Genomic DNA, 12,540 nt, shown 5'->3' with positions numbered 1-12,540 from the left:
TATAGGGTGTAGAAAACGCAGGTGAGACTCGGAGGGGAGGAGGCAGATGAGGGGAGGAATTAACACTTCCAATAAAGTGTGACCTGCTGGAGGGTGCTGGAGAAAGTCCCTTTGGCAAGAGCCTCAAGTCCCTCCCACCACCCCCCAAAACCCCAAACCAGCAAAATCCCTGTCAGTCTGAGCCCCGGTATCTAGGGAGACTGAAATCCCCATCTCTGCTGGTTCTAGGAAGGAGCAACATCAGCTGACAGAAGGCTGGGCTGTGACTTACTGTTCTGGTCAGTGGTGGCTGCAGTGGGAGCCCACGCCCCTTGGTGGTGCTGGGATCACTGTGTGGTGCCAGGGGAGCACTCTGGAGAGAGAGGAGGCTGGCCTCAAGGTGACCCCAAGATAGAGGAGCTGTCCCCTAAGACAGAGGGGGGCCCACTCAGCTGGACTGCATCAGACCTTTAAAGTAGAGACTGGGAGAACACTACCCACGGGGAGCTGTGGAGGCAGGCTTGGGGTGCCCGCCCCAACCTCATGGCTCAGTCCTCTCCTTGCTCCCGCCTTGCTCTGAGCAGGGCTGTCATCAGACTCATTGGCTCCCAAGTTCTGAAATGAACTCTGCTCCAAGTAATTACAGCTCTTCAAGTTTCTGTCCTCTGTTTAAAGAATTCGTCCTCTCGCCCTCAATGCCCCATCAGCTCCCTAATTAGCAGCGCGCAGTGTGATTACACATTCTCCGCAGCTCGCTGGGTCCGGCCCCCTAATGAGTGTTTGTGGACAGCTGGGAGCCAGGCCTGCTGCCTCGGCCCTGCGGAGCCAGGAGTCAGGGCCCAGGAGTGCGAGCTGTCAGCTCCGTGATGGGGCTGGAGCTGGTCGCAGCCCCGCGGGCCTCCAGGAGGAAAGGCCTTGAAATATAAATGAAGATGAATATTCATATTTGGTTCAATAAGTGCCAACTATTAATATACATGTCTGTCGGGAAGACGAGGCTGCGCAGAGGCCAATTCTGCTGGGTATAATTGGGCTCCTAATTCACAATTAGCCTTGAGCTCCAGGCCTCTGCTCTGCCAGAACCTGGGCTGGAAACTGCCGGAGGGAGAGGAGCAGACCTGCAAGGAGGTACCCCCTAGGTGCCTCAGCCCAGGGACCCTTCTCTTCTAGGAGAAGGCTAAAGGGCAAGGGCATCTGCCACCCCCTCCAGGAAGCCCTCAGGCATAACAGGGAACCGTCCCCTCAGGTGGGCCTCACAGACACACTCGAACCACATGCCCTGCTACCTGGACCATCAGCTCAGAGAGCTCACACCCAGTGTGTGGCCAGGGCTCCAGGAAATGTCTGCAGACATGTGGAAACTCAAGTCAGAAAGCTGCAGGGGCTTGGTCGGCTCAGCTGCTGTGCACCCCGTGATGGGATGTCTGACTTTAGAGCCCCACGACTCCAGGCTCCCACTTAGCCTCTCGGGCTTGCCAGACTCTGTTCAGATATTGATAGGGCCCAGCTGCCACCAGGCCTGCTCCAGCCTCTACACGCCCCGGATGGCCTGCCAGCAGCTGCGGGGCCAGGCTCAGCACTGCCCTCAGTGCTATGCCCCTCATCTCAGGGATAACAGGGAAGAAGACTTCCAGCCTTGGGGCTGGAAGTGTAACTGGGTGGTCCCTAGGAGAAGGGAAGTTCCAGGTTCCCTGCCCCACCCAGAAGGAGGGTGGAACTGAGCAGAGAAAAAGGAGAGAAGAAGAGAGAAAGAAGGCAGAAGGCAGGAGGCAGATGGAGAAGGAGACCTAAGGAAGCCACATGGAGCAGCAAACATGTGATGAAGAAACCGGGCTTGTTTCCTGACCCTGGACTGGTTAAGGCAGATGTGGGTGAGAGACCTGTAGGGAGGTTGACTATGGCAGTGTTTATATTGATTTTGATTTTGCTCTTTTCCTCTCAGATTTGTCTGGCCATTTCTGACCCTTTTCCATGGGTCCCGGCCAGAAGGTGCTTTAGTCTTGTGGCAGGCTTTCAGGCCTTGCTTTGGGCCAATCCCTTTTGGGTTGACTTTTGCTCACGAGGGGATGGGTAACTTCAGGTGTTTGATTTAGAAGTTACATTCTTTGTGTTTTGTATTGTATATTTACTTTATTAAAGTCACTTTTCATTAAAGGTTTATATGTTTTGTCTTGTTGCGGCGGATGGCAGAACCCACTTAGAGCAGGCAGGTTTTGGGGCTTCAGGGGTGCCTCTCTCTGAATTGAGGTGCCCTATAACAGATTTGTTGCCCTATAACAGAAGGAGGACGAGTAGCAGGTCTGCCCACAGCACGGCAGTGTGTAGGCCCCCTCTCAGCCCAGAGCCCAGCACTGTGCGTCAGGCACAAGGGTGGGTGCAGCACCAGGAAGCCACTGGCCCCAGCCCCAGATCTGCTCCAGGGGAATGGGTGGAGGTCTACCTTGGGCCAAGGTTTCAGCTGCACCCTCCAGCCCCATCCAAACATGTCAGGACTCAGACAACCACAGTGGAGAGGGAAACAGTTGAAAGTATCTCAAGGGGATGCCAAAGCACCCCTGGAGGAGTACGGTTGGACTTCATGCTTGCTCAGCTTCACTTTGCCTTAGCCACTGGCCGGAAGCAGCTGGAGAGAGAAAGGGAGCAGGCGCTCAGAAGACCTCATGTGGCCCGGCCTGGTGTTGCATTCTCTTTATGGCACATTCTGCTGCGGTCGCCACTTTACAGATCAGGAGACTGAGGCCCAGAGAGGTTCAGCAGAGGGAACAGAGAGGAAGGCATAGCACAAACAAGACCATTCCCCGGCCGGCTACCCCAAGGTAGCAGGGCCACCCTCGGCCTGCAGGAGCTGGTGGCCTCAGCCACGGGCAAGTGGGGGGGCATATTAAATAATGGAGTCTCTCTCTGCTTCCCTTTCCCACCTAGTAGCCAGATAAACAAAACCCAGTCGAAGCATTAATTGGGGCTTTTGGGTTGAGCCCTGGGGACACTGTACCAAGAACCCCTGAAATGTGTTTCAGCTTGTCTGTGGGTGGGTAGGGCTTAAAGACAGAAAAGGTAGGCTAATTCACCCTCAGGCCACTATGCAAATTAGGCTAAAAGTCAGTTGCATCCCAACAGGTGCAGTGATTTACAAACCAGGTGGAAGTGCCCACGTGTCTTTATTGCAGTTTCTTCCCAGAGATGGGTGACTCTGGGTGCCTGAGTGCAAGGGGCGTGCCTGAACATGCCTGGGGCTCCCTGGAGGGGGGGCGTGTCTGAGTCCTCAAGGCTTCATTGTGTTTATGAATTTGTCACTCCTTACCCTTCCTTTTATGAACAATTTTGTCCAAAATGCAGGTGGTGTGTTTACGCAAGTCTGTATGCCCTGGCTTAGAATCGGAGGTATCACTGTGAACTCGCAGTTTTCAGTGGAAGACAAGTGAGAGAGAGCCAGTGTGAGCAAAAACAGATTAAATGTGATTTATCAGTCAAAAGCTCCATAATCATCTAGTCCTGTTGGGCCCCAGAGAAGGTGGGAAGCAGTTAACACACAAAGCGCAGAGGGCATACTTTGCATCCAGGCCTCAAATCTGATGTGTAATTATCTGCAAGAAGGGCCAGGGTTCCTTGGAGAAGTGACGGATTCCAAGGCTGGAGCGGGGAAAGTAGGGGATAACCCTAGGACACGTTGCTGTGCCGAAAAAGCAAGCGAGTGCTCAAATAATGACGGGGATACATCAAAAGGAAACAGAAGGCAGCTGGAGTGGGCTCCCCCTGGCCAAATCTGGGACAATTTAAACATCAAAATAAATAATGATAGCAGCAGTTTATAACCCATTGAATAAAATAGGAAACCATGAATCCATACTGACATAAATGAATAAATTGAAAATTTAATGAGAAATGGGATATTTACATAGTCTCAAAGTACCTTCCCACATAGTTATTAATTACAAAGAGAGAAAGTAATTTTACGTGGAGGAGCCTGGCAGATACCATCTTAATCAAGTGATCAAAGTGAGCATCGGTAATGGGATGTCGTGTGTGCACCACCGACAGCCCGGAGGACCCATGCCACTCCTGTCACCTGCCCAGCCTGCCCCGAGCCCCAAGACACAGGAAGTGAGCCCAGAAGGAGGGACATTCTACCAAGTCACAGGCCTGTACTCTCAGAACTCGAGAGATGGAGGACCTTTCCTGTATCGAAGGAGACTAGAGAAATGTGACAACTAAACAGGACAGGTGATCCCCCACCCCGGATCCTTTTGTTGTGAAGATTACTGGGACAACTGGCAGCTCTAGAATGGGCTCTAAAAACTAAATTGTGGGTAGATGTCAATTAAGGGTCTAGGGCTCTGGCCTAGGAGAATGTGCTCTGTAATGAAAGAGACACACTGGAGCATGAAGGGGGTTGCCAGTGAGGTTTCCTGGAGGGAATTTGTTTTCAAATGATTGGGGGAGGGGAATGGTTATGTACTTACCTGTCACTTCTCTGTAGTTGAGGTTATTTCGAAATAAAAATGAAATTTCACAAGAGCAGGTTCTGAGTGGAGGCCCAAAGTTGGAAGAAGAAAAGCACGGTACCGGTGGCCCGTGTTCTAGAGTCAGTGCTGGATGCTCTGGGCAGGGTTGCAAGAGGAAGCCCAGACTGGTCCAGGAGGCTTTCAGTCACTGGCCTTCAGCTGCTAAGACAAGCCTGACACTGAGGAAAGATTTGGCAGCCAGGATTTCTCAGGAGACATCACACAGTCCTGCCATATCCCTGCACCTTCCCCAGCAGTGGACAAGCGTGGCCAGTCCATCAGGGGGGCATCACCCATGTCTGCTGAGGTTGGGGCAGTGCCACACATCTTCCTGGAAAGTTTGACAGGCACAGCCCTGTGGTCAGACTTCTGGCTTGACCCAAAATGTTCTCCACGCAGGCTGACGGGGGACCATCAGCAGGCCGCATCCTCATCTAGAATGTGGATCCTCGCAGGGCCAGCAAGCACAGGGCAGGTCCACTGTGGATTCTGGCAGATGGATGGCGAGAATCCGGGAGGCCTCGAGGGCCTTTCAGGTTTTAAATGCTGTCAGGGAACCAGGTACACCTGTCGGCAGGCTGGGAGGCGGTCACAGGCCAGGCAGGGGGCCTCAGAGGCAGGCACGAAACTGAGCCTCCCAGGTCCCCACATATCTTCACGCTCTTTCTCTGGGTCCTCTGGCGTCCTCTCGTGCATGAGGCCTCACGGTCTCGCCTCTCCTATAATCAGGCCTCTCGTCCTCTTTCTAGCATCATCCGTCTGAGCGACGCTGCCCTTCTAGCCCCGCCTCCAGGCTCAGGTGTGCACACTCAGGCACGCCCCCATCTATGCTCCAGGTGTCCACAATCAGGCACGCGTGCGCCCATACTCCCAAATGCCTTCTACATCAACGCTACCAAGGCCACAGCTGAGAGCCACGGAGGTTAACTGTGTAAAAAGCCTGATTAATTCATTTATCCTATAATCCTTTTCCGTTTCAGCTCTCACAGGGTAGGACCATTCTTTGTGCCTGTGGTACTAAAACCACCAGGATTCCTCACCTGTGGCCTCCTGCACCCCCATACTAGCATGCCAGCAATGGGGGTTCAACAAATCTTTCCCATGTTTTGATTATTTCTGACTTCCCTTTCTGCTGTTAACTGGAGAAAATGCTGATTGGGTTAGGTCCACCCGGATAATCTCTGCATTTTAAGATCAGCTGACTTGAAACTTTAAGTACCTGCAACCTCTCCTCACACCAGTACCTAAATTAGCATTTCACTGGATGAGGAGCTAGGAATCTTGGAGGTGAGGGACCTTCGGATGCCTGCTTACCACACGTGATCAAGACCATCACCTCTGGATGGGAAAATTCGTACCTCTCAAGAAGGAAAACCATTATTCTATTCATGACAGCATTCCTGGAAAACTTCAAAATTCACACATCTATTGACCAGATTATCTTCATTAGACCTGATAGGCCCCAAAAGACCAGACTGGTCCCAGTAGTTCTATTCCTGTCCTCTTCTCAGGATGCCCCTGGGCCTGTACCTGGTATCTGAGCTCCACCAAGACCCCAGGCACCTTCTGGAACCCCCTAGTTTGGTTCCCTGTGGGTTGTTGTCCAGCCTTCATCACACAGCTAACCCCCTTATAGCAGTCACTACCCAAGCGAAGCCTGACCTCTTCCTGCTCTCTCATCTCCCAAGACTCTCTCCTTATTCTGGATAGAAGCTGAGGCCCAGCCCACTCACCTGGCCCCTCTGCCCAGTCTCCAGAATGCAGCTGTCTGTTCTGCCCTCCAGCTCCTTAGGCATACCCTGCTTCCCATCCCAGGCCCCCTGCACCAGCCTCATCCAGCCTCCAGGCCTTTCACCATGCTGACCCCTCCTCTCCTCTGGACTCCTGGGCACTTCCTCTCCGATCCCTTTATCCACGTCCTCCTAAATGCTTCGAAAGCTCGTGTGTCTCCCAGTAATCTCAGGCACTCTACCAGACCATGCCCTATCTTATCTCTGCTCCAGGGCTGAGTGGAATACCCTCCAGAAAGGTCAGGACAGGGTGGGGGCTACTCTGGCTCCCACGTGGCACTGTTGTTTGTGGGGGTGCTCTACAGCACAGTGAGCATCCCCAAATCCACTGCTGACTTGGATACCCTACCCTATCTGAAGGGGATGAGCCAGGGTACCTGCCTCCTAGCCCACACACCTCACAACTCCCCCTCCACACACACCCCACCTCCAGGGCCCAGGCCACCCTCTTGCACGCCTGCCCAGGCCACCTTGCCATCTGTACCTGCCCTGGGACTCCGGCCCAGCAGGGTGAGGTACCTGGGCAGCTGTCCCTCCATCCCCAAATGCGGTATGGTTCCGAAGCCTGCTGGGACCCAGGGGCGGGGCTGTTTGAACAGAGAGGGTGGCAGGCTCCGCTGTCTGTGCCCTGGGCCCTGGCCAGTGGAGGCGCGGGGAGGGCGGGCGAGGTGGCTGAGGGGCTTTGAGAACAAGGTCACAGCCCTGCAACCGAAAGCCAGTGGAGCTCCTTCCATCAAGTTTTTAACTAGAAAAATAGTGTGCCCATTTCTCTGTAATACACCTCTGGGCTTTTTTATTATGACTTCATTTCCCCTTGTAATATTGGAACGTCTCTATAATTGTAAAAGTGTAATAGAATCTAATAGAATTTCATTTGGCGCCCGGAATGCTCTGTGCCATGGCCGCTCATTCGGAGTGAAATAATGATGTCTAATGCCCACACACGGCTCCCCGTGACCTTATTCAATCTTGGGGCTGATCGGGAAATATATTGATTCAATTATACACTGATGACAAATGAACTCAAAGAAAGAGGAAAAAAAGGTCAGCATATATTTGAAAATGTAAATCTTAGCAATGTCTTTGGGGTTCGCCCAAAAAAAAAGGCCATTTCAAAATGCCATTTGTGGCTAATAGCGTGGAGTTCCAGGCTCAATAAGGGAGATGCCTTGGGTGGCTGGGAAAGCGTTAATGGGGTGCCACTTCTTTAGAGCCCGGATCAGGCCCAAATCTACCCCAGCAATTCTGCCTGTGTGCACAACCTCTCCCTAGCTACCTCTTCCCTGGCATCCAGAATTTCCTCACTCTTCTCCTCTTTCCTTCTCTCCCTCCCAAGCTCTCTCCCTGCCTCCTTTTCTTCTAAGTTTGGGCTGGGCTGGAAGGGGCCCTGTAAATGGAAAAGCACAGCAGGTGGTGGCCCAGGGAGAGGAAGGTGAAGAGCAGGCCACAGGCAACCTTGGGAGGCAGGTGGAGGGGACTAAGGCGTGGCTGGAGAGAAAGGAGGAAGCCCAGGAGCGCTGCATCACCGAAGCCAGGCAAAGACAGTCTGGAGGAGAAAGAGAACAACTGTGTCAACTACTGTCAAATTCTAGAAGGGAGAATCACCTAAAACTCCAAGGCATTCACAGAATTTCTCTAACTTAAAACAATATTTACTCAGATCTATCTTGCAGACAGTCAAGTACACAAATTTGAAATAGCTTGATGAAGCTTGTGCAAATAAACCTACACGAGCTGACAGCCGCCACACGAATCAACACAGACCATGGCCAGCGCCCCGCCTCTGAGCCCACAGCCCCCCCCCCCCCCCCCGCGCCCTGGGTAGCCACTGTCCTGCGATCCCCACTCATCAGTGGGCCCACTGGCCTTCTTATCAGTGGGATCAAAACGCGGCCTCTGTCCCGTGTCTGCTTCCATCCCTGGGCCCCGTCTGCCAGGGTGGCCGGCCCCCCGCCTCCTCTCTGCTGTCCTCGCCTTGCAGGCGCGGCAATGGGGGCCCTGAGACCCTTCTGCGGGTGGGAATCATGATGGTTCTGTGACTTACATTTTTAATCAAAACATAAAAACTCTTATTGTTTACAAGTATGTAGAGAAATGAGTCATACAAACATTTCGTATACTTGAGTCAATACCACTCACAATTGGAAGTATTTTATATCTCTTTGCAAACAACCTATCAAAAGCGTTTTGTTTTTTTTGTTTGTTTGTTTTGTTTTTTATGTTTACAGAACTGGGGTACAGGCCAGAGGTGTGGTGGGTGAGAGGATCCACAAGAGACAGAGTGGGGAACAGAACAGGCAGATCGACGAAGTACACTGCTGAGGGGAGCAGCGGGCGGGTCAGGAGAGGTTGCTGCACCATGTGGGTCCCCCCCTGGCCGGGTATCGAACTAGTGCTGCAGTGGCTTCGGAGAGTTTCATAATGTGGTGATTGAATCCACTGCACCACCAGGGAGAGCCCTGTTTTGGGTTTTTTTAAACCTTTTTTAAATTCTGTCTTGGACCCCATGAGCCATTTTTTCCAGAAGATAACTTTTTCCCCCCCTTTTTTTGAAAGTTTATCTGTGCTTTTATTTACTGGAAATACACGTCTTAATGTACTCCTTTTTTCTTACAGCATCCAGAGCATTCTGAAGCGCACTCGCCTCCTTTACAGGGAGTAAATTGTAAAACAGTGTCTTCTGCCTTGGTGCCTGCTGTTTTCTAAGTCTGAGTGAGCTTCCAACATGTCTCCTTTGAGCTTTCAACATTGTGATCTATCTCTGAAAGGTCCTTTAATGGGAAGTTTTTTTTGCAAGTGTCACTTCCTCTGGGACATCCTTTCGTCACAACTACATTTCTCACCTAAGCGGCCAGTGTCGCCGTCTCTGTGCCCTCGGCGGGCGACGTAGAGCGGTAGGCGGGTCACCCTTCCCCCAGCTCCTCCTTTGATAGGCCCTGATGCCTGACTTGAATTTCAACTCTAACACCATGGATTCCCATTTCTTTCTTGCACTCTCAGCCTTATTGATTATTGGTTATGTGACACATCAGGTGCTGGTGTAACTCGGAGGCAGAGAGGCAGGGGCACTACACGCTTGTCTGCCCGTGAAGTGTACAGCGGGTGCCTGGTGGACGACTGCCAACAGACGCCACGGCACCTGACATGCCAGCTCCCAGGCCACGGGCTCACACAGGGACCGGGGACTAAGACAATAGCAGGGACGTTCGTATTTTTGCGATTACAGTTAATATTCCATTGCAACTAAAGTTTGAACTGTGTGACTGGGAGGCCAGTGTTGCTTATCTAAACCGCAGTGGCCACAATGCTGCAGCATTGGAACCATGTGAAATGCGGCAGCCTATCTAAGCAGTTTTTCCTTTTTGTTGCTACATCGTACTCCATTGTATTTATCCCTTCTTCTGCTGATGGACAGTTGGGTTGTGTCCAGTTTCTCTTCTATTATGAATCGCCTTGAGATTACCTTTGTCAACGTATGCACTCATTGCCTTTGTTGAGGATTACTCAGATTCACCATTATGTTATGTGACCCCAGGCAAGCATCTATCCTCACAGAGCTTAAGTCATCTGAACTTTTCTATAAAGAGAGGGAATTCTCAGGGTCATCATTGCAGTGGGATGGGATGAAAGATCTGCAGGGATCACCTGGTTTTCGCTTCCCTTCCTCCAGGCCCATTTCACAGATAGGAAGATAGCGTCCAGACCCATAGGGACCTGCCTAGATCACTCACAGTAGACCTTTGGGACCCTCAGCGACCCTGTCAAGGCTGTCCTCATGGCTGCAGCCCTTCCAGCTCTGAGATCAGGAGTCTGTGTTATTCTGGGGTTCTCCTTACTGTTCTAGAGTCACTTGGGAGCTGACGTCAATTCAAGCGTGTGGGACTTCCCTCCTTCTTATACTCCAGAAGCTTTTAGTAAAGCTCAGCCCAGCCTGGCTGCTCCATTTAATTCTCATAATTAGCTGACAGCTCATTAGCAGTTCATTAGAAGCCCTGGAAATGTAGTGACAGTAACAAATTCAGTGCAACCAGGCAGTCTGGGGGTGTCCCTAGGGACCTGACCCAGGTTGGGCCTCCAGGGAGCTACCAAGGATGAGCTCAGCCTCTATACCCATGTTTGAATTCTCAGAGTCTGAATCTAGGTACTTGGATCCCATTAAAATGTCCCTTCCCTGCCCACTGGCACTCTGCCACCTAGCCCAGTCCTCACCAGGTGCAGGGCCCTCAGCTGCCCACCTCTGCTGTCTGCACCAGGTAGAACGAGGTAGGAGCAAGATAGGAAGGGGGTCTCCAGGCCCTGTAAGGGGCCCCAGAGAACCAAACTCTCCCCCAAACAAAGCACCGAGCCACCCTGTGGAGAGGCACCTGGGTGTCTGCCATCCTGCCTAGCCCAGAGCTGCTCTCCAACACGCGTTCACTCTCCCTCCAGTCTGGCCTCAGCCTTCCAGTCTGTCTCCTTTTACTCAACCCTCACGAGGCACCTACTACTTGCCTCCTCTGTGCTAAGGCTGAAGGAGCTACAAAACTCTTTATGTAGATAAAGTACTAAGGGTACAAGGCACTGCGGGGAAGGAGATGAGTGAATGGACATCATTACTCTGGGAGAGGAGGACTGGGATGGAGTAAAACTTGCAGAAGCCTCGGAAGAGGGTACGCCAGAGTTGTAGGAGCTGCCAGGAGGCTTCTGGGACGACGCAGTGAGGTAGCATTGCTTGGGGAAGGAGGATCTGTCTGTTCTGACCACCACCTCTGGGCTGTCATCCTTTCTCTGCTTCCCAGAGCCTCTTTCCTACATCCCAGCTTGTCTGCCTGGCGGTCTCAGCTCACTAGGGCTCCCGGGCAGAAGTCAGACTACAAGTGAGCCAGCCCCACAGAGAGACAACCAGAGCCTGGAGGAGAGACAGTGCAAACTTCTTCTACAGAGGGGCTGGAGTGGTAGAGAAGAGGACGCGGAGCAGGAAGGGAGAGGAAAGTCAGATGGGAAGGGCTGGAGTCTTGAGGCCCTGGTGGCCCAGGCTCCAGCAGACCCCTGACCTTGTGTGAGTCACGACAGAGCCTGATTGCCAGCACCCTCTCCCCACCCAGCCTGGGCTCTGTGGGAATGTGCAGATGGGCCTCATCCCAGCTTGGGTGGAAGAGCAGGGATTCCTAGTGTGGCCACCAAAGGTCGGCGCTCTGCCAGGGAGGCTGGCCCCCACCTCTGAGCGCCCAGATCCACCTTGGGCTGGCCATACGTCTGCCACTGGGATCGATGGGAAGTCATTATCATCGCCACAAGTTAATGACACCAATTAATCCCCCATCTGTGGGTCCCACACAGCCTTCAACTCTGAAGGTTAAAGGGAGGGGCATTGGCTCAGGGTGGTTTTTCCTGAGGATGATGGTCACAGGCCTGTTTTTGCAACTCACATGTGCAAGTATGTGTGTTCTTATCACATGTTGTCTTGTGTAGCATGTGTTCACCCTTGACAGGTATACTCCATGTGTGTTCCAGGTATGTGTATGTTGTGTGCATGCTAGGTGTGTGTGCAAATGATAAAACATATATATACATATACATGTTCAAGTATTATAGGTGTATCTTATCTGTGTGTCTTACATGTTTACAAAGTGTATGCAGAGAAATGAGATGGGCCTACATCTGGGTGCACTGTATGTGTAAAAGCCATGTATGTGAGTCCCATGTCTGTGAACACCGAGGACACACATTATTTGCACACCCTTTATCCATGTGGATTACATGTAGGTGTATGGTCTGTGTCTACATGATTACAGTTCAGCTACAGTTCAGCACACCCATGTGGACACATATATATAAGTACATTTGTGTGTTGAGTAAGGAACCCAGTCAATAGCCTCTCTCTGCTGAGTGGATTGGGTCTAAGACTCCTGAACCAGAGTCTTAACATTGGATCTTCTTATACTGAGATGTGAGCCTGATATGGCCTGATCTTCACCTGGGTCTTGAAGAGTGAGTAGTTCTCCGAGGGGTGGAATAGTAGAGGCAGGAAGGGGGTTCCAGGCTGAAGATGCTGCTCAAGTTGGATAACAAACACTTCAGCTGCTCAATGGTGTTCTACGTGTGTTATACACATTCATGTCATTTTCACTCCAAACCTATAAAGCAGATACTACTATTATTCCCATTTTACAGATGAAGAAAGTGAGTCAAAGAAACATTAGTAGGTGGCCCAAAGACGCACAGCTTGAAAGGGGCACAATCAGGAGTCGCACAGACACACGCACTCACACACAGTGGTAGGCACAATG

This window comes from Condylura cristata, unplaced genomic scaffold (assembly GCF_000260355.1).
Source record: "Condylura cristata isolate star-nosed mole 26May11 unplaced genomic scaffold, ConCri1.0 scaffold00015, whole genome shotgun sequence".
NCBI classification, from domain to species: domain Eukaryota; kingdom Metazoa; phylum Chordata; class Mammalia; order Eulipotyphla; family Talpidae; genus Condylura; species Condylura cristata.
This window is presented reverse-complemented; position numbering follows the sequence as displayed.